Source organism: Gopherus flavomarginatus, chromosome 8 (assembly GCF_025201925.1).
Source record: "Gopherus flavomarginatus isolate rGopFla2 chromosome 8, rGopFla2.mat.asm, whole genome shotgun sequence".
NCBI lineage: Eukaryota > Metazoa > Chordata > Testudines > Testudinidae > Gopherus > Gopherus flavomarginatus.
In genome coordinates this window covers 72,222,941-72,246,124 of record NC_066624.1, presented here as the reverse complement: position 1 = coordinate 72,246,124, position 23,184 = coordinate 72,222,941, and the positions used below count along the sequence as shown (strand labels likewise).

General features: G+C 41.4%; 1 long non-coding RNA gene across 2 annotated transcripts in view; it reads left to right on the top strand.

The window, feature by feature from the left end:
* LOC127056397 (uncharacterized) overlaps positions 1 to 23,184 on the top strand; it is a 92,391-nt gene that overhangs the window by 67,741 nt on the left and 1,466 nt on the right. The window lies entirely within an intron of this gene.

Below are 23,184 nucleotides of genomic sequence, written 5' to 3'. Positions count from 1 at the left end.
TAACATGACTGTCACTTATTTGCACCGTGGGGTCTAGGAAGTGGACTTCCTGCGTAGATTGGTCCAGGCTGAGGTTGATGGTGGGGTGGAAGCTGTTGAATTCGTGGTGGAATTTTTCCAGAGTCTCCTTTCCATGGGTCCAGATGATGAAGATGTCATCAATGTAGCGTAGGTAGAGAAAGGGCGTGAGTGGACGAGAGAATGAGATGTGTGTTTCTCTATCACATGCATATTAAATATTATAAAAACTATCCTAAACTAATACTAAAACTAATAATTAAAAGAATATTAAGCTTACTCTATAAACGCATTGCTGCTTTCTTTAAAAATCGAAGCACTGTTGGTGCTGTTCAGCTCCTGGTCAGTCAATTTTGTTCCACTCCAGCTTTCCTCTCTCTCTCTCTTTTTGCAGCAGTTTGTTTTTGGCTTTTCTTGCTGGCTCTTCGGCTCCTCCTGCACGGGTCTTGCCTCTTCAGACGCAGCCTCCAAACTCTCAAAAATGTTACAGGCAGCTGGCCTTTTATGCTACATTGTATATCTGCCTTTATATAGTTTCCTATTCTTGGCTACAGCTACCTCACTTGCACATGTTCAGTCTTGACCATTACCTCCGAATTCTGATTGTCAGGTTTGACCTTTAAAATAGGTTGTGGCTGATATGACTGGGTTCTGACCAGCTTAACTGAACGACCTCTCTGTCACCCCTTCCTTTCTTGCATATGCTCATTGTCGTTCCTTACTTCAAGTTTGGACTCTGCAACCCCTACACCATAGGCGCCAACTTCCTCCAAGCCCCGGGGGTGCTCAACCCCCTGCTCCATCCCCGGTCCCGTCCCCACCCACCCCTTCTCCAAAGTCCTTACCCCACCTCTTCCTGCTCCCGCTCCACCTCTTCCCATTTAGTTCCACCCCCTCCCCTGAGCATGCCCTGTCTCCCCTCCTCCCAGTACCTCCTGCATGCCAGGAAACATCTGATTGCGGTGGGAGGGAGGCGCTGGGGGGAGGGGTAGGAGTTAATCTGCAGGGCTGCCTGCAGGCATGAGGCACTGGAGTGGAGGAGGGAATTTGGGTGCTAAGCTCCCACTATTTTTTTCTGTGGGTGCTCCAGCCCTGGAGTCGGCGCCTGTGCCCTATACACACTTGGCTTTTTGCAAAGGTGACCTCTTGGAAATTCTGGGCTTTCTGCCAGGGTACCTTTTTTAATTTTTTTTTTTTTTAGAGAAATCCTAAATTCTTACTGAGCATGCTCAGGGTCCAGAGCTTCCATCTCAGAGTGGAGTGATTTTTTGCTTATTCAGAATGGAGATCAGAAATACAAAGTAGAGACTGGAGAATTTTCTCTGGTGATAATATCTAAGTACCTTGCTGTGTAGATTAATTAGATTAATCCCTGCATGGGGCAATTCTTTGTTTTTAATTATTACTGTAAGCAGTTGATATTTTGAGGGGTTCTTTGAGTGGAGGCCAGAGATTTCAAAGCCCCCTCTACACACTTTATTCCGAATCATAAACTCCCAGAATGCTTTAAAGGACTTTATGCCAGTCAACATAGGGTATGTGTACACTGCAATGTAAGCCCAGGGTTTGAACTCAGGTTCAAGCCTAACCCCCCCTTATATCTATACACAAATTGCAGGGTCCAAGGACCCAGTGGGTATGAAGCTTGAGTCAAGCTGGGACCCAGAGTTCAAGCCCTGTTGTTTTTCAGTGTAGACACAGCGCCATTCAACTTGTGCTCTGGGAGTCCACCAAAAGTATCCCGCAATCTCATGGGTCAACTTTCTTTGTCCTCTGTTAATGCATGATTTAATAGATGTTTTAATAAATAGGTAATCAACCTATAGACTCCAGCAGATCATTAGATTGCTTATAATCAGGATTTATGACCATCTATAATACCATTTGCTCATGTGCTTATAACCATTTATAACAGAGGCTACTCATGCCTGTAATATCTTTACACCATCTGTTCATACTTTTAACCCTTTATAGAACATTTATATATGGAACCCTAAATTATGGCTGAAATTTGCTTATTTTAAACTGTTTTTAATTGGATAATGGCACTTAAAAGGTCAGCTTTTGTAGAATTATCTACTTTCTCATTCCTATTGGTCATATTTGGAGAGTTTCAGTATTTCCTTTTTAATTAAGCCACATGCTAAGAGAACGATTTAAACAAATTGTTGGATGAAATCCTGATCCTGTTGAAATTATGGCAAAACTCCCATTGACTGACTCTGAGAGGCCAGGATTTTACCACTCAGAATTTAAGAGTTGTCTTATGGAACATATGGTAACATATTCGGGGGATGTGATTACTAGTAGGATTAAGTAAATAAAAACATTTTATTTTCAAATAAATAAACTAGAGGTATGAATATTATTAATCCCTTCTGGCCAGTTGCCTAGTCATGATCGGTTGGTAATTTATTGTAGGCATCACAGCAGAAGTAGATCCTGAGGAGATATTTAGAGAAGGACATAGTACTGGCCTTAAAGATTAATCTGGGGAGGGGAGCATCATGGAAAGCAATATGCAGATGCTTGCAGGAGAAGTGGGCAAGCAGATAATGAAGGATGATATTACTGGTGGAATGGAATGGGTGAGAGATTATGCAATAGAATTGATTGCTAACTGTAAAATGTGTGGTACTCTTCTAGGATAACCTTGTGTAATAGATTATAGAGGATATTCAATGTCATAGAAAACTGAACTGAACCTTTGCATAAGCCTGCCTAAGTAGGAATAACTACATTTGAGTTATCATCTAAAGATAACAAATAGGAAAATGTAACAAGGGTCCAATCCAACTCTGATTAAAGTCAATGAAAAGCCTGTCACTGATCTCATAGGGGTTTATTAGGTCCCAGTGGACCAAATTGGGTTATTTTATTATAGCATCACCAACACCACACCAATGGCCAAATTACACCCTAGCATATGCAAGCATAGTTCTCACTAGCTCAGATTGGAATGGTGCAGAAGAAGTCAAAGGAGGGTGGAAACTGGCCTCAATTATTTCACCTCAGTACTGAAAATAATTTATTCATATTAGAGAGCTGACAGTATTCATTTCAAGTTAGTGCCAAGGGTAGCTAGCAATCACTGCACTTGAATATCAGCAAAGAAATGTCCCTTGCCTGGTGTCCTTTGATGACTATGTTCTGAGAACTAAATTGTAATTTTATGATTCTTTCTATGCAGCTATCATTGGAGTTTTAAACAATTTCTCATTGTACAAAGTATTGGAATTACTAAATTATCCACAACAGATTTGTCTAATCCCATGTAATCTCTTCATATTGCATCTAAATATTTTTTTGAAATAATTGTATGCAAAGCCGTTAGCAAATGGATTTTTACAATTGTGAATGCTGTTGGGTTACCATTTACATCAGTTTCTATGTAATTATCTTGTAACATAATCAATTTCATAATAATGGACGATACATCATCTCTGCTTTCAACAGCTTTGTCACTTCCTTATAGAATTATAGCCATAAAGATTGAAATCTAATTTATTCATTAGCCACATTTTTCTCTACAAATCAAATCATGGGCTAGTTTTTCCTACATCATAAATATTTTTTTAAACTCTTGCTCATGTGCAATTAGATTAAAAACGTTGCTTTGCAAACTAAATAATAAAGAACTAATTGGAACTTGGTTGGATTTGCAAGAGATTTTGTAAGTACTTTCAAGAGTGACATATAATTTAGATATATTTAGGATTGCTGTGGGGTGTTTATTTCCTTAGTTGTCTTTGAACACATGCAGACTTCAATGACATTTCTGCCAAAATTTTCCTACCTTCTCAGTTATATATAGGCTTGGAAGGATTAGACTTTTATTGGTAAATGTCAATAAACTGTACACATAAACTGATGGAAAAATATTTCCATGGATAATAATCAAAATTTGCAGATAGGCGCAGAAAGAAAAATGCTGTTTCAGAATTTTAGAATTTGATTTAAGAATATTTACTTTGTATATTTTAACATGTGATGTTGGCAATTTGTGTTTTAATGGTTATAAAGCTTTAGCGTTTTGAACTCAACATCTACTCTCATTAAATAACTCTGACCCCACCCCAATAATTTCCCGCAATTGTAAAAAATCCTTCCAAGCCTATTTAAGTGATATGACTGCATCATGTGACAGTAAAACAGAGTTTACGCTGCACCTAGCCCATGTCATTTCTCATAGAAATGAAAATCTAAGAAATCTCCAATATCAGTTATACTCTGTGATTCATTTTCTTCCCATACTTGCAAATTATAAAGACTTGCCTATTCAAAAGCTCTATAATCTATGATATGCTTTCAGGAATTATTTAATGCATCTAGGTCCAGTGCACTATTTCATAGAGCAGGAACCCAAAAATGAAGGCTGCATATCATTGCAGGGTTGTTTCTTAAGGTTATGTGAAAAAAATGAGAAAAAATAGATTAATCCACTATTCAGTAGCCATTATTAATCTCTTATCTTTTTGCTGCAAGTTTGTTGACATATTTTACCCTGCTGGCAATAGAAATCATGCAGTCCATCTACATTAGCTTTGAAAAATTGCATTTCATAAGTCAACTGAACTTAAAAAAAATCCTTTGTATTTTTTCCACTGTGTTGGAAGGACTTGGAGACAGCAACATCCAGTGGTTAGAGCAATTGGCATCTTTGTTGTATTCCTAACTCTCTCTGACTCATTCTGGCATTTTGGGCCAGTAAATGCCCTCTCTGTGCCTCTGTTTCCTCAACTGAAGTTAACAGTAATAATCCTAAACCTCATTTGTAAAGCAGTGTGAGATACTTGAAGATATAAGTGCAAAAAAATGGATTATAATGACTATACACATATCAACGTTTAAAATGAAGCGAAGTGAAATTCCCCTCAAGTTAGAGCTATGTGGAAAATGAGAGATTTTTAGATCTTGCAAGTCAAGTTTTGTTTTATTACTGGCCAAATAGCAGTGCATTTTTAGGCAATATTTAGGTGGACATTAGCTGGGGGACTCAACAGACTGTAAATTCTCTCCAGATCAACACCATCTACGTATCAGCAATGGCAATTAATAATAGACTATTTCCTGGTTTTTCACCATGCTGAGTAAAGAGAAATGACAAGCTGCATCATTCTTGAGCTTTGGGGACATATTTTTTGTCAGCTATCCTTCCAGTCTTTTGACATATTTGAGCATAAAATAATACTATAGAAGCTCCCATACTTGCTAGGTCTGCCATAGGAAATATCCTTGGGAATAACTGGCTCAGAACACTTGAAAATATATCCCTCTTCTGTCATTGGCCTGCAAGATTACAAGGTTGTCTTTGGAGAGCTCCACTATTACATTTATTCAAAAAATCAGGAAGGTCAGTGCATGGGAAAGATCAGTAGAAGCAGTTAAGACAAATGCATGTAACAGTTCATTCCAAGACGAACTTCCATCCTGATAAAAAGTTCTCTCGACCCAATGCTTGGACTTTTGTTTTACAATTCTTTCAGGTATTGAAACTAGATAACTGACAGATTCCTCCAAGTGGACCTTCTGAAAAGCCATTGTATTTCACTGAAATAAATGGTAATTATGTGAGTTGCATCATTCAAGAGAATGATGTTTTAGTGGGCAACTTCTCCAGAGCCCTGCCACCTATTTGACTGATGGGCAAGCACTCAAAATAACTGCAGTGCCAGACATGGGTGGGGCAACTGTAGAGCAAAGGCAAGTGATAAGAAGCCAGGTGACCACTGGAGCAGTGTCCCATTGAGGAAATTTTGTCGCTCTTATTTACCAGTGGCATGAGACATAATATAAAGTGTACCACTAAGGTGCCCATGTCTGTTGGAGAATAGAGATGCTCAAACATTTATATAAAATAAGGGGTTATTGTCATTAATGGGATTTATTTTATTTATTTAGATTCTACAGAAGACAGTGAAAAATTTGGCAAAATAACTAAGTCATCTACGTACATTCTCTGTGTGTCAGCTATCAAAGCTGTGAAAGCTTTGCTTGGAGACACATCAAATATAATATTACTATTAACTTCCTTTTAACTTGGACATAACTGACTCATGAAGCTGAATGTAAAAGTCAAATTGCCTGACCTTTTAAAAAATGTTTGTTCTTAACATGTACAATGAAACAGTGCACAAGGAATCCAAAATCTCTTACTATTGAATATTTGGGGAATTTCCTGGTTCTGTGCAAAGTAAACAGAGAGGCAATAGGTACAGATTTTAAAAGAGAGAGAAATTAACAATGGCCTTTGACAACAGATGTTTTTAAAAATCTCATATTTGGTTTAATTCTGTCCATCCCACCCTTTTGCTTTGTATAACAGATGCTCAGCTAACTAGATCCAAAACAAAAGACAATAAAGATAAACAGCTGGATACTTAACAATTAGCTTTAAAACTAGTTATGAATACTTTTTTACCCTGAGCGCTAAACTATTTTATTACAAAAGGGAATCATTTGAGTGGCTCTCTTTCATGCATATATTTTAAAAAGCACATACACCAACATCATATTTCAGCATCTTTGAGTAGTGTGTTGGCCTTACACCTTTCCTTACAAAGGCTGTGAAGATAGAATGGTTCCCATATAAAACCTGGCCTATCCCAATCCATTCTGCGCTTTCTTTTCTATTTTTATTGTTATTGTCAAAAATCAGCTTCATTCTTGCAGAGATCAAACAAAACGTAGGGGCTATAGACTGTATTGATATTTTAAGTTACTTAGAGAGAAATTGTTGCCTTGGATTCTCTGCTGCATGCACTAATTCATGAAAACTGCTCATGAGGATATTATGGACGTCCTTGCTTAGGGCCTGCACAAACTCCCATTGCAATCAATGGAAAGACTCCCTACGACTTCAGTGGGAGTTACATCAGATTCATAAATTTAAACTCATGGAGGCAGGATGTGTCTGTGTGTATTTTGTCTCTGTTACAGTACTGAATGCAGTATTGGCACATTGCAAATGTTAGTAATTATATCAGAATCCACCTCAATTTAGAAGATGCTCAGTGCTTGCTGTCTAACTAAGCCCTACAGTAAAGTGTTTTAAATATGGAGTAAATATTTCAAAAGTTTCTAGGTTACTTGGACATTCAAGTCCCATATGGGTGCTTAGGAGCCTACTTCCAATTGGCTGTCAATGGAAATGAGAGTAGCAGAGATCCTCTCATCCTGGCAAATCAGAGGTGTCAATAGGGTGTCTCCTACTGTTGACTCAGCAGCCGGAACGTATCTGCTTTGGTGAATGGAGAGGGCCCAGTGTATTCTTCTCTTTCTGTCTCACACACAGTCCTCTGCTAGGATGATATTAGTGGGGTCACCCCTAGAACAATCCTGCTGAGATGAATAGGATAGTTAATGCCTCTCAGCTCTATTATTTGAGACTGTCTGCAGACTCTGGTGGACATTTACTTCATTGGTTGCCCTTGGATCATGTTTTCATCTCAACCATGAGGCTTTTTTATTTAAATGAAAGTTGAGATTTTGATTTAATCACAGGACTCCAGGACGTGGGCCTTCAGTCACAGGCCAATAGGGCCTATGCCTAAATCCAGCCCTGAATGTTACACAGGTACCCATCTAAGACCATAAAGTTATACTAACTGCAAAAATATTAAAAACACTATATTTCACAGCTTTGAGAGCACGAGCTACTATGAGGAAATGAGGGAGAAAGTTGTGAAAGCAATTTAATGAAGATAATGCTAAATTACTAATATGGTAATCTGAAAGAGGAATAATTCATCAGCACCTTCAGGCAGAACAGCTGAAAATTACAAACTAATATACACAGGCATCTGTTCATGTGATCAGTTATCATGAGGTTTTATTTTATAAGCATTCACTTAACCACTGCACAACAGAAATGTAACACTTCACAACTGTTATTCTCACATTTCATAACAGTTCACAGAGAACTTCTCCATTTATTATGTTTTTCTGAATTTCATGCAATGTCAACATTTAGGAGGATATGTAATGCACAGTATTGCTGGCATGAAGTAAATTGTCACTTTCATGTTTATTAGACCCAAGCAACCTTTTTGAAATGGATCCCATGTTGATACTCATGCCAACTATTGGCTGTATCAGGAAATATGCAGTTACTTTTTGGGTGGTGAGAACAGAAAAAGTATGCACATTTCTGGACTAGCTTCCTCCCATCAACCCTTTGGATGTTATTTTTTTCTTTTAAGGGGAAAATGATTCTTTCATAATCTTTGCATGCAGACTCAATGAAATAATACACATTCTATACCCCACTTCCTCAAAGGGAAGTCATGAGGTTTAGGGAGAAAGGCAGGTCCAGTGGTCAGAGTACTAGCTTGGCACCTGGGAAACATAGGTCCAGCTCTCTGCATTGCAACAGACTTCTCTGATTTACATTTTAAACTATAAAGATATGAAAGTTGTTGTTCTTGTGTTTATCGCTTTCTGCCAAGTGCCATTATTTGTGACACTGGCAATATTGGGCACCAAACAAAGATTCTGATTTTCTTTTCCAACGTACAACAATTTTTATTGGACATGGCTTGCTCTGGGCGGGTCTACATTACCGCTTGAGTCGATGTAACTTATGTCGCACAGGGAAAAAGACACCACCCTTGGTGATGCAAGTTACTGCTACCTAAATGCTGTCCACACCGGCATGGTGTTGGTGGGAGACACTCTCCTGCTGACATAGCTTCTACCTCTCGCAGAGGTGGAGCAATTATGCCGATGGGAGAGCACTCTCTAGTCGTCACAGTGTGTCTTCACCAGCCACGCTACAGCAGGGCAGCTGCATCGGTACAGCTGCACCTGTGTAGCAGTTCTAATGTAGAGCTGCCCATTGTGTATTATTGGTTTTGCATGGTTATGAACAGAAAAGACTATGAAACTACAAAATATAGGCACTACCAGTACCTAGCTAAGGAGTTCTGCATTAGGTGTAACTGATGCTGGCATAGAACTTACAGCTCAGGACTCCTTACTTGAACCAGGTTTCTGTCTGATCACTGCTAGAGGGGAAAAATACTTTTGGCTGTTAACCCAGCCTTCTTTCTAAGAGGAAGCTTTTACCGTTAGTAACCCATCAAAAAAGTTCATGAAAAACCACCTCTTTATTATAATTACCCCATTTACTTGCATGTAGTGTCCACAGAAAGAGACAACTTATAACCCATTTAAATAATTTTTAGAAGCCCTTAAAATCACAAACTTCAATTCAGCCAATTACAGATAATTGTACCCAAACAAAACATCCACCTGCTCACTAAACTACAGCGCCCGGTGTTTCTGAGGTGCCTAAGGTCAGGAGCCACTTCCCCTCCATATGTAAACTTCAGGCTTTAGGCATGTCTTAATTCAGTAACAAGGAGTGCTGATGATAACCAGAATGAGTAACCTTGTTCCAGCTCTCATTAATTAGTTCATGGAACAAACACCCAATCAGTGTGGAAACCAGGCTGCATACTTTTTAATCAAGCTACATGGTGTTTAGGTTACTTACTACCATATACATTTAGCCTCTCAGGAAATGTAAAATATAAGTAGAATTTAATTGAAATACTCCAAACTTTTCATAATTATAAGGTTTCTCAAAACAACTGTTTCATTCACTTGCTTCCTGCCATAGTCGGAGAGGTGCATGGCTCAAGATTGCACAGGTTACCTCTTTAAAACAAAGGGACAAACAAAAATTTATTAGCAAGCAAAACGGAAATTCACATACACTCCTTCCCCATTTCCTACTCCAGAACTCTAGTGGAGATCTGAGTTCCCTTGATACAATCCTAGCAAGTCATAATATCTGCCAAAAATAAATCCACGTTAACAAATTGTGAAAAAAAGTAAACATCTGGCAAATATGCATGTGCTTAACTTTAAGCCCAGGAGCAATCCCACTGAAGTCAGTGAGATTATTCACATTCTTAAAATTAAGCACATACTGCCTTGGCCTAAACTACAGAGTTTTGCTGGCATGGTTTTGTTGGCTAGGTGTATGGGAAAAAATTACACACATAACTATGCCGGCAAAAACTCCAGTATAGACACAACTTTACCAACCAAGTGCTTTTGTCGGCATACCTAATATGTTCTAAGGAGGTGGTGTAGCTATACCAGTAGAACAGCTCCTTTTGCTGGCAGGTGGCGCGTCTCCACTAGGGGGCTTTGACAGCATAGTTGTAGTGGCAAAGGCTCTATAGCAGTGATTCTCAATTTTTTTTTTCATGGACCTCTTGAAAATTGCTGAGGGTCTTGGCAGACCACTTAATGATCTTTCCAAATGTTGTTTGTACCTGTTAGCTAACTATTGTAAAGTGCTTTGGCTAAAAGTGCTACCTAAGAAAAAAAATAATTTTTTTTTGTTCTACAAATAAAAACACACAACTCATATTTTAATATCAGTAGTCTTACCTTTCTAATGCGATGGATGTGCACTCTCTCCCCTGCTGTGGCAGCCCCCGAGCTGGGGCTGGGAAAGAGGGTGGGGGGTCTCTCTCTCTGTCCCCTGCCACAGCAGCCCCTGAACTGAGGTTGGGAAGGAGGGGGGTCTCTCGCTGGCAGCTGCAGCCCTGGAGCTGGAGAAAGTCGCCTTTCTCTGGCCACCGCAGCCCTGTACTTGCTGAATTCTCCCCCTCCCCTCTTCTCATCCCACTGCCCCCTCCCACCTCTTCCCACCAAGGCCACCCCCTCACCTTACATGTGCATCTTGTCTAGGGTCCGGGTACCTAATTAGTGAAGGCACACCCATACAGCTCCACTAATTAGGTGGGTGGCCCTTCATTCTCTCATGTGTGGCCGCCGAGGTGCGCACCTCCGAGGGAACTATCCGTGGACCACCTGAATGGAGCTCGTGTACCACTGGTGGTCCATGGACCACAGTTTGAGAATCTCTGCTCTATAGTATAGGCAAGACCTTAGTTATTAGGATGGAGGCCTAATAGCTTGCTGTTAGATTTTGTAAATGAATTCTTTCCTCTCTTCTTTCAAGGTGCAGATGTCAGATCATTTTACACAGCAAGGACCATGTGGCTTGTGGGAACATGTCTCAGTTCTCACCTTTGACTAACAACATACAAAGTATTTGACGTGGGTGCTATTTCAGCACTGCTATAGATAGTCTGAGTTTCAGATCTCACTAAAGCAAATTAATGAACCTGATAAATAATTATGATTTTCATTGTGTGTGTGATAGCAGAAATGTATATCCCATTCCAAGGGTTTTGTTGGTCTGTAAGTGGAACAGAGACCTACAAAAGCTTTTGTTAGCTTGCCTTATCCTAGGACAGCTTTTTAGTACTTTATAATAAATTTGAAATACTGCAGATTAATATTTATTTATTGAAAATAGCATGCAAGAAAAGTATTGCAAAGATCCTTCCTACCTCTAGTAAGATTTATATTTTACAAATTAAAACTTTGATCTTCCAATCTGATACTCTTTGCCCTGAGACTCCCTGACTTTAATGGGATTCTATGAGGCAGATCCCTTTCAGAATTAATGCTTAAAATAACTGAAATTTTCATATTTCTTTCTTACCAGTATGGAATGGAGCCTAGCATGGGCTTTGATGAACAGCTGAAGGTAGTTTAACACCACAGTTAAAGGACTCCAAGCATAACAACTTGTACCCACATAAGCAAACAATTTGTAAAATAGGAAAGAAGTATTTTGGTGCTTTGCCATTCTGAAATCTTGTCCCATTTGCAACTCTAAGGGCTTAATTCTGCACGTACCAGGGCAGGAGAAATTGTTACTAATATCTCTATCTCAGTTGCCATATTATTTTGTTATTACTGTAGTTCTCCAATGAGGTTTTGCAGCTTTACAGTATCCAGAAAAATATAAATACAGGCCACCACAGTTGGGAGGCCCAAGAAACCAGACAAAATTGAAGCAAAACTGTCTCTTGCATCTCCTTTTTGTGGAGATTTACGTTTCTTTATCCTCTACAGTGCAAAATTTCAGTGGGGCAGGGATGTTTGGGGACTCAACTGTCATCAACAACTGGAGCATTAAATGGAAACCCGCAAAAACTGGCAGAGAGAGGCTGAATTCCTCTCTCCATTGAAGTCAATGACAGAACCCCATTGACTTCAATTATTATTTGTATTACCATAGCATCTAGGATCCCTGCGTATGGACCAGTACTCCACTGTGTAGGTGATATACAAAACTACAGGCCCTGCCCTAAAGAGCTTACAGTCTAACTGTAAGACAAGAGACAACAGATGGATACAGACAGAGGCGGATTAAGGGTTTGTAGGGCCCTGGGTCAGAGCAAGTGGCAGGGCCGGCTCCAGGGGTTTTGCCGCCCCAAGCAGCCCAAAAGAAAAAAAAAAGTCTAGCACCTGCTTGCTAAGCTGGTGCCTGGAGCTGGCCCTGGCAAGTGGGAGGGTGCCTCCCCACTCCTTCTACCTGCAGTTCCCCTCTCTCTCCCCAAGCACTCCTGCTGGGGAGCAGGGGCAGGGCACAGGGGTGCCCATTTTTCCCAATTGGCTGGGACCCCTGGGCACAGGCCTCATTGGCCAGTGGCTAACCCGTCACTGCACACAGGTGGGGTGTCATAAACAGATAGCTAAGGGTTAATGTCTCTTTCACCTGTAAAGGGTTAACAAACAGTGTGACCTGCAACACCTGACCAGAGGACCAATCAGGAGACAAGATACCTTCAAATCTGGGTGGAGGGAAGCCTTTGTTTGTGGATTTGGGGTTTGTACGTTGTTCTCTCTGGGTCCTGGACAGGACTAGAGGTGCAACCAGGTTTCTGCCAATGTCTCTGCTACAGTCTCTTATCTATTCAGAATAGTTAGTAAGTAAAAAGGCGGTTATAGTCTTTTAACTTGTTTTTCTTATTTGCAGTTGTGTACTTGCTGGAAGTAGCTTAAATTGTGTTTCTGCTGGAGAAAGCTTCTTTCTATTGTCTATAAGCTATAAAAACCCTGTATATTTACCATCTTGATTACAGAGACAATTTTTATGTTTTTCCTTCTTTATTAAAGTTTTCCTCTTTTTTCTAGAATCTAACTGATTTTTTTTTTTTTTTGGTTATCTTTTGTAAGACTCCAGGGAAAGGAGTCTGCATTCACCAGGGAATTGATGGGAGAAAGGAAAGGGAAGGGAGGAGGGAAGAAAAACCTGCTCTCTGCGTTTATCTCTGTATCTCTCTCCGGGGAAGGGGTGATTCAAGGAATTGAATCACGGTGGTCTCCTAGTGTACCCAGGGCAGGAAAGATCTGGGAGGAGGAAAAGAGGGGGGAGGGAATGGTTTATTTCCCTTTGTTGTGAGACTCAAGGAATTTGGCTCTTGGGGTCCCCAGGGAAGGTTTGGGGAGACTAGAGTTTATCAGGTACTCAGAATCCTGATTGGTGGCAGCCTATCAGATCTAAGCTGGTAATTAAGCTTAGGGGAATTCATGCTAGTACCCATATTTTGGACGCTAAGGTTCAGATTTGGGAATTATACTATGACATGGGGAGGAACAATGAAACAATGAGACCATGTTGCTCAGCATGAAAGGCAGTGGCATCAATGCACCAGCGTGTGTGGGGCTTTTTTTGTTTTTTTAATGCATCACAGCAAAGGAAAGTTTTAAGGAGAGGGAGTTTTACAGATGTTTACAAGGAGCTGTTCCCAAGTATGAGTAGCAACATGGGAGAACACAAAGGTACTTATTTTTAAAATGTAATGAGTAGGTGATCGAGACTGGCATCACGGGCAGATTGGAGGCAGGAGGCAACTTCAGTAGGGCCAGGATTTCACTCAGAGTGTCTCACGTGACAACACACCTAACACTATGGAGTGGTTAATGGGCCAAATTACTATCTTATGCCACAGGAATTTTTTGATGGCAGAAACTGAGTTGTCTAAATGCAGTTTTGTGAAACTGATGCCTAGAGGTTTCACAAAAACTCATCCACCTTCTAACCTGATTATTCAATGGTTAACATAGCTGCCTAATGTACTGCACTCTTCAGGAAAATGTTTGTAACCTAGACTTTGAGAGATAATCAGGTACTCCTGTTTGGACAAACAAAAGGTATTTATGTGAGCTCTTTTACCAGATTTACCCTATGCTTTCCAGTCAGCTCAGAGGACTTCCACCTCTAGTTCTTAACTGGCTGTAGTGAAGGAGAATGAATATGATGTCTCTTGTTCTAGACTAGCCTATTCCAGGATTTTATCCTCTCCTGTGGCCTGTGAGATTTTTTTAGGGGGAGGAAGAGAAATGGCTACTGAGTAGGGCTAGTTAAAACCTTTCCATCAGAGTAGTTTCCGGTGGAATATTGGGTTTTGACAAAATGAATTTTTTCACAAAAAAATATCTGGTTTACATGGAAAACTTCAACTGTGCATCAAAAAACAGAATGGCCCCAAACTGAAATATTTCAACTTGAAAATGCTGCCATGGTGCCTCCTGAGATTCATAGCTTGCTTGCCTCAGATGTCCCCATTCTCCTCTGGAAACAGACTCCCAGCTGGACTACATCTCCCATGAACAACCACAACCAAGGGTTCCCATAATATATCACATCTCCTTTCCAAGAGGGGAAATTCTGGTGAATCATGGGTAGGCTTGAAAGGATTATATTTTATTGGTAAATGTCAATAAACCATACACACAGAACTGAGTAATAATTAAGGCTATGATTTAATCATGGACATTTTTAGTAAAAGACACGGACAGGTGACGGGCAAGAAACAAAAAATCACAGCCCATGACCTGTCTATGACTCATTCCATAAATACCCCTGATTGTATCTGCGGGGGGAGCGAGGGCCTGTGGGGGCGGAGCCCACAGCACCAGCTGCCGGGGTGGGGGCAGCCCTGGGGGCCCGCTGAACTAGCTGCTGGGGGAAGCCCCTGGGAGCCCAGCCGCAGGGGTGGAGAGGTAGTGGCTGCTCCAGCCGCCACTGGAGGGGGAGCCCCAGGGCATCTAAATACAATAAAACTTGGATTTTTCAAACCCCCATTTACAAAAAAAAATGTAGTCTGAAATATCCTTGTGTCTACTGCTCTGTGTAGATTACTGCATATTCCCTCAGAAGTAAGAACCCCTGATTGCATTAAGGTTTCCAGTACCTTGCAAAGACCTTCACAAAATCAAAATCCTACTGTCCTATCTTTCAGTTTAGGCATAAAACCAAAATCCTGCCCATTTGTGGTTATTAATGTTCCCATTGCTTTTCCAGTGTCAGGGCCTCTCATTCATGCTGCAAAGCAGATAAAACAGTTTGTCTCTTGCTAAATTTAATATACCTTCTATTAAACATTACTCTTTTTTTACTACCTTGTTTAAATCTTTCAGCAGCAGATATGGCGAAATGGTCCATTTTATTTAATCCCAGAACAGCTGCAAGCATTGTTTATATAATCAAGGCACGTTTAAAAAGATGTATGCCGACAGCTAATGATTTTTTAAATGTAGGTGCATAGACAATACTTGCACTATCTCTTTATGGTTACATCTGATATATCTTAGTTCATGTTAAATGGAATTACTGTTGTAATTTGTACTACAAGTGATAGCATAAAAAAATGCCTGATGCCTAGTGTTAGACTAATTACCACATATGATTGAATGATAATTTTTCCCTTGACAATGTTGCTCTCTGCTCTTCTCCCTTTTTGCTATAAGGGACTATGTTAGGGTTCTCAGAAGAGCTGAAAAAGGCTCTTACAAGTCAGACGATCAAATTCTAGGACTCTTACATCACGTATCCAGAGCTCTGACCCCATGTTTTTGCACCATAAAGATTTTTGCAGTCGCTATGGAGTAGGAAGCAGAATGAATCCATAACTACCAGTTTTTCAACAGCTTCCTCTTCTCTTCTTCCCTCCCTGAGCTTAAAAAAGGACTCTTAACTTGTTCAGTTTTTCTGAGTCAGCAACAGCAAGTGCTCTGTCCTGTGAAACTCCCTCCTATGAAACTTGCTCAGTGATCCTATTCTCCCTGCTTTCCTATTTCTTCCCTTTCTCTTTTGTTCTTTCCCCCGCCGCACCCCTTCTCTCACCCTCCCTTCTCCTTTTGTGTGTGCGAGAGGCCATGGGTGATGACGGAACCAAATTTTTTAGTTAACAGTTGACCCCCCTCCTTGGCACTGAACTCAAGTGAGAGATTGAAAGGACCCCCCTGATGGTGAAATGGGAGACTGCAGAGGGACCCCTGGACTTCATTATATAAGAGTTTGACACATGACTGCTTATAGTCTGAATTTAAGGAAATGAAATAATGATTCTTTGAGGCTGTTCGAGACGTACATCCAAAACACACTGCTTTTTAGTTCAGATGATTACTGCACTTGGATTGAGGCATTCAGCTATGGTGTGCAAGCATTCCAAGTGGAATTGTGCTGGGGAGTATTGTAGAAGTAAAGTACCTGAAGAACTGGAAATCCTCCTGGACTAAGTGTATGCTCTTCTAAGAGGTTACAAGCAGCTGTTGAGCAACCTTCTAGCAGCCTCATCTAGGTCAAACATTGTCAGCTTTGTAGCATGAGAGTGATTAACACCCCCAGTGCCCAGCTGTTATGTTAGCTGCCTGTATAGCTCCACAACTACAACTTTACTCTGTAGGTGTAACACACTCCCTTTTCCCAGTAGGTGCAACCTCCTTAAAACAATCTTCAGACTGGTGGAATTTTTTTTCAAATGAAGAGTGCATGTTATCCCTTACCATAGGATCCACCTGTGAGGTTGTTTGTCTAACCTTTCTATGACACTGCTAAGGCATCTTTCTTCATGAGGATGTAGGTTCTGCACAATAATTAAGAAGAAAGCACAAAAAGTCTAAGGAGGCATTTTTCTCTGATTTTTGAGACTTCAGTAAGGGTATAGAATTATTTTAAATAGCAGATGCTATTGAGGAAGAGGTTAATTGAGAAGGTGTATTTTACATTTTGATCTAAGTCATGGTTGGATTCAGTTTGATCTCCTCTGGCAAGAAAATGCATAACTGGGATCCCACTGTAGCTTGCACGTTAAAGTCTCTTGTGTTGGATCTCTAGAGCTCTATTGTTCCTTTGGAGGGCAAATGTCTCGGAAAGTCACGGGTGATAAGGGAGTCTCTGAAACAACCAAAGCCCTAAATCATTAAAATGAAACTTTTAGATTCCAGTATTGCAAACTTCCAGCACTCAAAACTCATGAGTCAGATCCCCCAAAAAATCACAAAAGGCTTAAAAATAATATTTTTTGGTGGGATGCTGGAACAATTTTTATAGTGGGAGTGCTGAGAGCCATTGAACCCAAATGTAAACCTTGTATATAATCAAGTATCAAAGGGGTAGCTGTGTTAGTCTGGATCTGTAAAAGCAGCAAAGAGTCCTGTGACACCTTATAGACTAACAGACTTATTGGAGCATGAGCTTTCGTGCATGCGTCCGACAAAATGGGTATTCACCCACATAAGGTCATGCTCCAATACATCTGTTAGTCTATAAGATGCCACAGGACTCTTTGCTGCTTGTATATAATAGAAACTACTTCAAGCTGGGGGTGGCAGTAGCAGCTCTCGCATCTCTAGTTCCAGCATCTATGCATTTTGTATTCTTTTTATTTGCCATCTGGCTGTGAGTCTTTAGGGTTACATCATTGAGTTTTTCTCCAGAAACATGTGGGCAAGAAACTTACTTTAAAAAGAAAAAAGTGTCATCTTCTCACTTAACCATATGCCTTCAGGAGCTGGAGCTTTAAGGAAAATACCAGAGTCCTGTGGCACCTTATAGACTAACAGACGAATTGGAGCATAGAGCTTTTGTGGGTGAATACCCACTTCGTTGGATGCGTGTGGTGGAAATTTCCATGAGCAGGTATATATATGCAAGCAAGGAGCAGGCTAGAGATAACAAGGTTAGTTCAATCAGGGAGGATGAGGTCCTCTTCTAGCAGTTGAGGTGTGAAAACCAAGGGAGGAAAAACTGGTTTTGTAGTTGGCTAGCCATTCACAGACTTTGTTTAATCCTGAGCTGATGGTGTCAAATTTGCAGATGAACTGAAGCTCAGCAGTTTCTCTTTGAAGTCCGGTCCTGAAGTTTTTTTGCTGCAGGATGGCTACCTTTAAATCTGCTATTGTGTGTCCAGGGAGATTGAAGTGTTCTCCTATAGGTTTTTGTATATTGCCATTCCTAATATCTGATTTCTGTGAAAAATACCAGGAAAATACCAATTATCATGAGACTCAGGACAACATTATGAAAGTTGGCAACACTGAGAGTAGGACTAAGTTATTGAATTCAGTGCTGAAATGGAGGGGAAACTAGAGAAATCTGTGAAACACTGTTTTGATACTGTGTATTTATCTTGTTCTTAGTGATACAGGCTGCTATGAGCTGCATCAGTTGAAGCCTTTGTGCGTCAATTACCTTCAACCCAGCTAGCATGAGTTGTAGTACCCTAGCCAGGAAGTCCTAAAAGCCTTATGTATCCCTGTAGATAGTTCCTTGTAACCCCATGTTGTTCCTGGGGTTGAAGGGCACATCAATGGTTGGTCCCCCATAAGATGAGCTGCTGACCAGTTCATAGGAAGCTTCTGAGGAGCGTAAGTGGGCAGTGCAAAAGTGGCAGGGCCAAACAAAATGGTTCCTATTGCACTAGCGATACAGAGCACCTTTGCCTTCAGCTCAGTTGGGTGGTCACAACAATGATGTTTTTCCCCACTCCTGCTATTGACGTGTAACCCTTCTTCCCATCTGAGTTGGCAGCAACAAGGGCCGGGTTCAGTATCTAGGGGTTCCGTTTCAATAACGCAATGCAAAACCGGCTCGAGCTCCCACCCAGTAACTTGTGACAATTACATACCACCGCCCTGGCACCTCTAGGAGGCAATACTTCCCCTCTGGCAAGAAAGAGTCTGAGTGTAGCAAAATCCTTTTAATAAAGGAGGGAAACAATGTGGCATTATGTTGGGGAAAGACCACAAACAGGATTCATAACACAAACCACGAGCAAAAGACCCACCCCCAAGTAAGTTTTGCAGTATCCTTTTCCCCTCAGGGTCTTAAGTCCAACCACCGAAAAGATCACCCCAAAGTCCCAAAAGTCCAACACCCCAAAAGTCTCTGTCCCTGGTCAGTGCAGCCCCAGAGTTCAAAAGTTTATCTGCAGAGTTCTACCCCCCCCGCCAGCTGGATGGAAATGGGGAGGAAGAAAGGGGCACACGGGGTGTTAAGGGGCACCTTACGTGGTCCGAAGCTGACTGCCCTGCCTCTCTGTGGGGTTCTGCTGCAGCCTTCACCATGAGCCACTCCACTCCACTAGCCGTCCCGTGAGCCGCTCCAGCCATCCCACGAACTGCTCCACTCTGCACCACTTCACTTCATTCGCTGTACTTTGGGCTGCTCCAACCATCCCAAAAACTGCTCCGCTCTGCCAGCTGCTTAGCAATATATCTTCAGACTCCCCCACTAGTTAATGCAGCACTCAGTGATCTTAGCTCTTAGTAATTTTAGCTCTTTAGTGATTTCAGCTCTTAGTGATTTCTGCTTGTAGTAGGAGAGCCCCATTGCTGGTGCACCATTGGCCCAAAGTGAATTCAGCAGAGCAGCCTGTAACTAGACTCTTAATGGAATCATAATTAGCTCTGCTATTCAACAGTGGAGAGAGGAGGAGGTGCAATGGGTGTTTCAGGCCTCTGGGGGGTGCGGGGACAGCATACATGTCATGGTATAATTCCCCACTCTGAACCTTAGCGTCCAAAAGATGGGGTACCAGCATGAATTCCTCTAAGCTCAATTACCAGCTTAGTACTTGTAGCGCTGCCACCAACCAGGAATTCCAGTGCCTGGTACACTCTGGTCCCCCCAAAACCTTGCCCGGGGACCCCCAGTCCCTCTGGATCTTAACACAAGGAAAGTAAACCCTTTCCCTCACCGTTGCCTCTCCCAGACTTCCCCTCCCTGGGTTACCCTGGAAGATCACTGTGATTCAAACTCCTTGAATCTTAAAACAGAGAGGAAAATTCACCTTCCCCTCTCCTTCTCTCTCCCCCTCCCAGACTCTCCCTGAGAGAGAAAGTAATCCTAACACAGAGAGAAATTTAACCTTTCTATCCCCCTCCCCTCCTTTCTCCCCACCAGTTCCCTGGTGGATCCAGACCCAGTCCCCTGGGGTCTCACCAGAATAAAAAACCAATCAGGTTCTTAAACAAGAAAAGCTTTTAATTAAAGAGGGAAAAACAGTAAAAATTATCTTTCTAAATTTAAGATGGAATATGTTACAGGGTCTTTCAGCTATAGATACTGGGAATACCCTCCCAGCCTAAGTATACAAGTACAAATTAAAATCCCTTCAGCAAAATACAAATTTGAACTCTTTCCAGCCAAATACACATTTGAACTCCTCCCAGCCAAATACACATTTGCAAATAAAGAAAACAAACATAAGCCTAACTCGCTTTATCTACCTAGTCCTTACTATTCTGGACATATAAGAGACTGTATCAGAGAGATTGGAGAGAAACCTGGTTGCACGTCTGGTCACTCTCAGAACCCAGAGAGAACAACAACCAAAAACTAACAGCACACACACAAACTTCCCTCCCTCAAGATTTGAAAGTATCCTGTCCCCTGATTGGTCCTCTGGTCAGGTGACAGCCTGGCTCACTGATCTTGTTAACTCTTTACGGGCAAAAGAGATATGAAGTACTTCTGTTCCATTAACTCTTAACTATCCATTTATAACAATACCATTAGGTACAAATACCTGTCCCCAGCGTCTCTCAATTCACTGGGTTTTGGAACCATGTCTCTTGTCCAGCGAGTGCTACTTAGTTGATGGTAAGTCCCTCTGTCATAAAACAGTTCCACTGGCTTATTCACATAATCAGGGTAACAACACTTTATTCTTCCTGCCCCAATAACAGAGAAACTGGGGATCCCACAGCAGCCAAAGTGACCATTTGGGCAGCTATGGGCTCATGCTAGGTGGGGAGGGTGTGCCTGTGCAAACAAGACCAGCCCCTGAAGTTCTTTTTCACAACTTGCCACAATTCACCACCAGATGTCAGAGTACAGCTCATCCTGACTCTGCTTACAGACGCTTACTGCCTCCCAAAGACCTTTGGGAATTGGAATGCTGTAGATGGCCTCTGAAGAGATGGAATTAGCAGAGTCCTCTACAAAGACCCAACCACTCAACCCAATATAGAGCAGAGAAAGCAGTTGCCATTAGACCTCCTGAAAATCACAAAACGATGGGAAGAACAGGGGACATTTTTTGGGGGGAAAAGGATGGTGTTCAGGTAGCTGGAAATATATTTGTTTGAGGAGGTCTGTAGATATAATCCTTTGATGTGTGTCATGGGCTGGTCTGCAGATAGGAGGCAATTACAGCGGTAGCTAGACAGCACTTTGGATCATTAGTTCAACCTGCTGTAATTCATGCTTTTTAGCTCTGGAGGTCCCTGGTTCAAATCCTGATATGTTCCCAAAGACGGTGGTCATTACACCAGTTCTGTGTGGGGTTAGCATGATGGATTGCACCTCAAACTCGGGCTTGGTAGGAGTGTATTTGAGGATCAGTAAAATCTAAAAACTATAATGAAAAATGATCATCAGGAACCACAGACTTCTCACGGCGTCACATGGTCAGCTGCATCTCTTTATGTTCATTGAGTGGCTATTCCTGTCCAAGCAATGCTGGTGCAAGATCTTCTCTGCTGCCATCTCCTCTGTGGAAAAATAAAATGGAGGGAATCTCTGCTAAACGTAATAAGCTGGAAGCTAGGATGGAAAAACATTATGGAAAAAGCACAAGATCAAATTAACTAAAAGCTATGTGCCTGGACAATAAGGGCTGACTACAAAGTTAGTTAAGAACAGTATTGCTGGAGACCGTTGGTTTCTTAAGTATTCTAGCCAAGTACAATCCAGAAATGTAAGTGCAAGGTCTGCTTTTTCTTACAGACAACCTTGTGCCAAAAGATATGAATCTTGATGTAAAAAGAAGATCCTATCTGCTTGGAAGAAGTCTACTTCATTCTTGTGGGAAAAGCCCATAAAAACTCCCATGGAGTAAGCGCCATTGCTGGTCAAAGGGTTTGTGATGGAAATCTGCTTGCTGCATGCACTATAAACTATATAGACTTCAAAAGGGCTAGCTGCTGTTTTCTCCCCATATTTCAGTCCAGCCATCCATGCTAACAGAAGGGTCACTATTTTAGAAATTTTGTGAAAAAAGGAGCTGAAGCTTCCATTGTCTATTGGGAAAACCTCAGTCTTTTTTTTTTTATTATACATCACATGCATTCTGGGGCTAAACATCAGCATTCTAGTAATTTAACACTATCCAAAACATTGCTCTAGACCAGTGTTTCCCAAACTTGGGACACTGTTTGTGTAGGGAAAGCCCCTGGCAGGCCGGGCCGGTTTGTTCACCTACCGCATCTGGAAGTCTGGCGGATCATGGCTCCCAGTGGTCACAGTTCGCTGCTCCAGGCCAATGGGAGCTGCTGGAAGCGGCAGCCAGTATGTCCCTCAGCCTGCGCTGCTTCCTGCAGCCCCCATTGTCCTGGAGCAGCGAACAGCAGCCAGTGGGAGCTGCAATCGGCCAGACCTGTGAAGGCAGCAGATAAACAAACCTTCCCGGCCCACCAGGGGCTTTCCCTACACAAGCAGCATCCCAAGTTTGGGAAACACAGCTCTAGACAAGGATCATAACATAGAAGAAACAAACTAGGACTGAAAGTTGACTCATTGCATATCATACTGACCCTTCTCCCCGACTCTTTGTTGACATGTTTCTATTCTTCCTTCCCTAGTTTGGAGTCAGTTTTTGCAAAAGATCAAAAATAATTTGTTGCAGAATGGTGTTGATTTATGAGAGGATGCTGGTTAAATTTTGTTAGACTGTAAAATTGAAAATAGGGAATGTTCATCTCTTTTGGATTATACTGATGTTGCTTCAGTTGCCTCCTAACATCTGCAGATCTTCATATAAAGGAGAGAATAAAAATGTTGTGACTAATAAGTATGATTTCTAATGTCAGGGTATTGTCTATATAATGCTTATTATGTTTTTGGATGGCCACTCAACCTATGCACCAGAATTGCATGTTGTGTCATGAATATCTCATTCAAACTGGGGGGGACTGGAACTGTAGTAGGGTGCCCGCTGTCAATATGATCTGTACTACTAACCACACTTAAATAATGCTTCCCTATTCAAGATGCTGCAT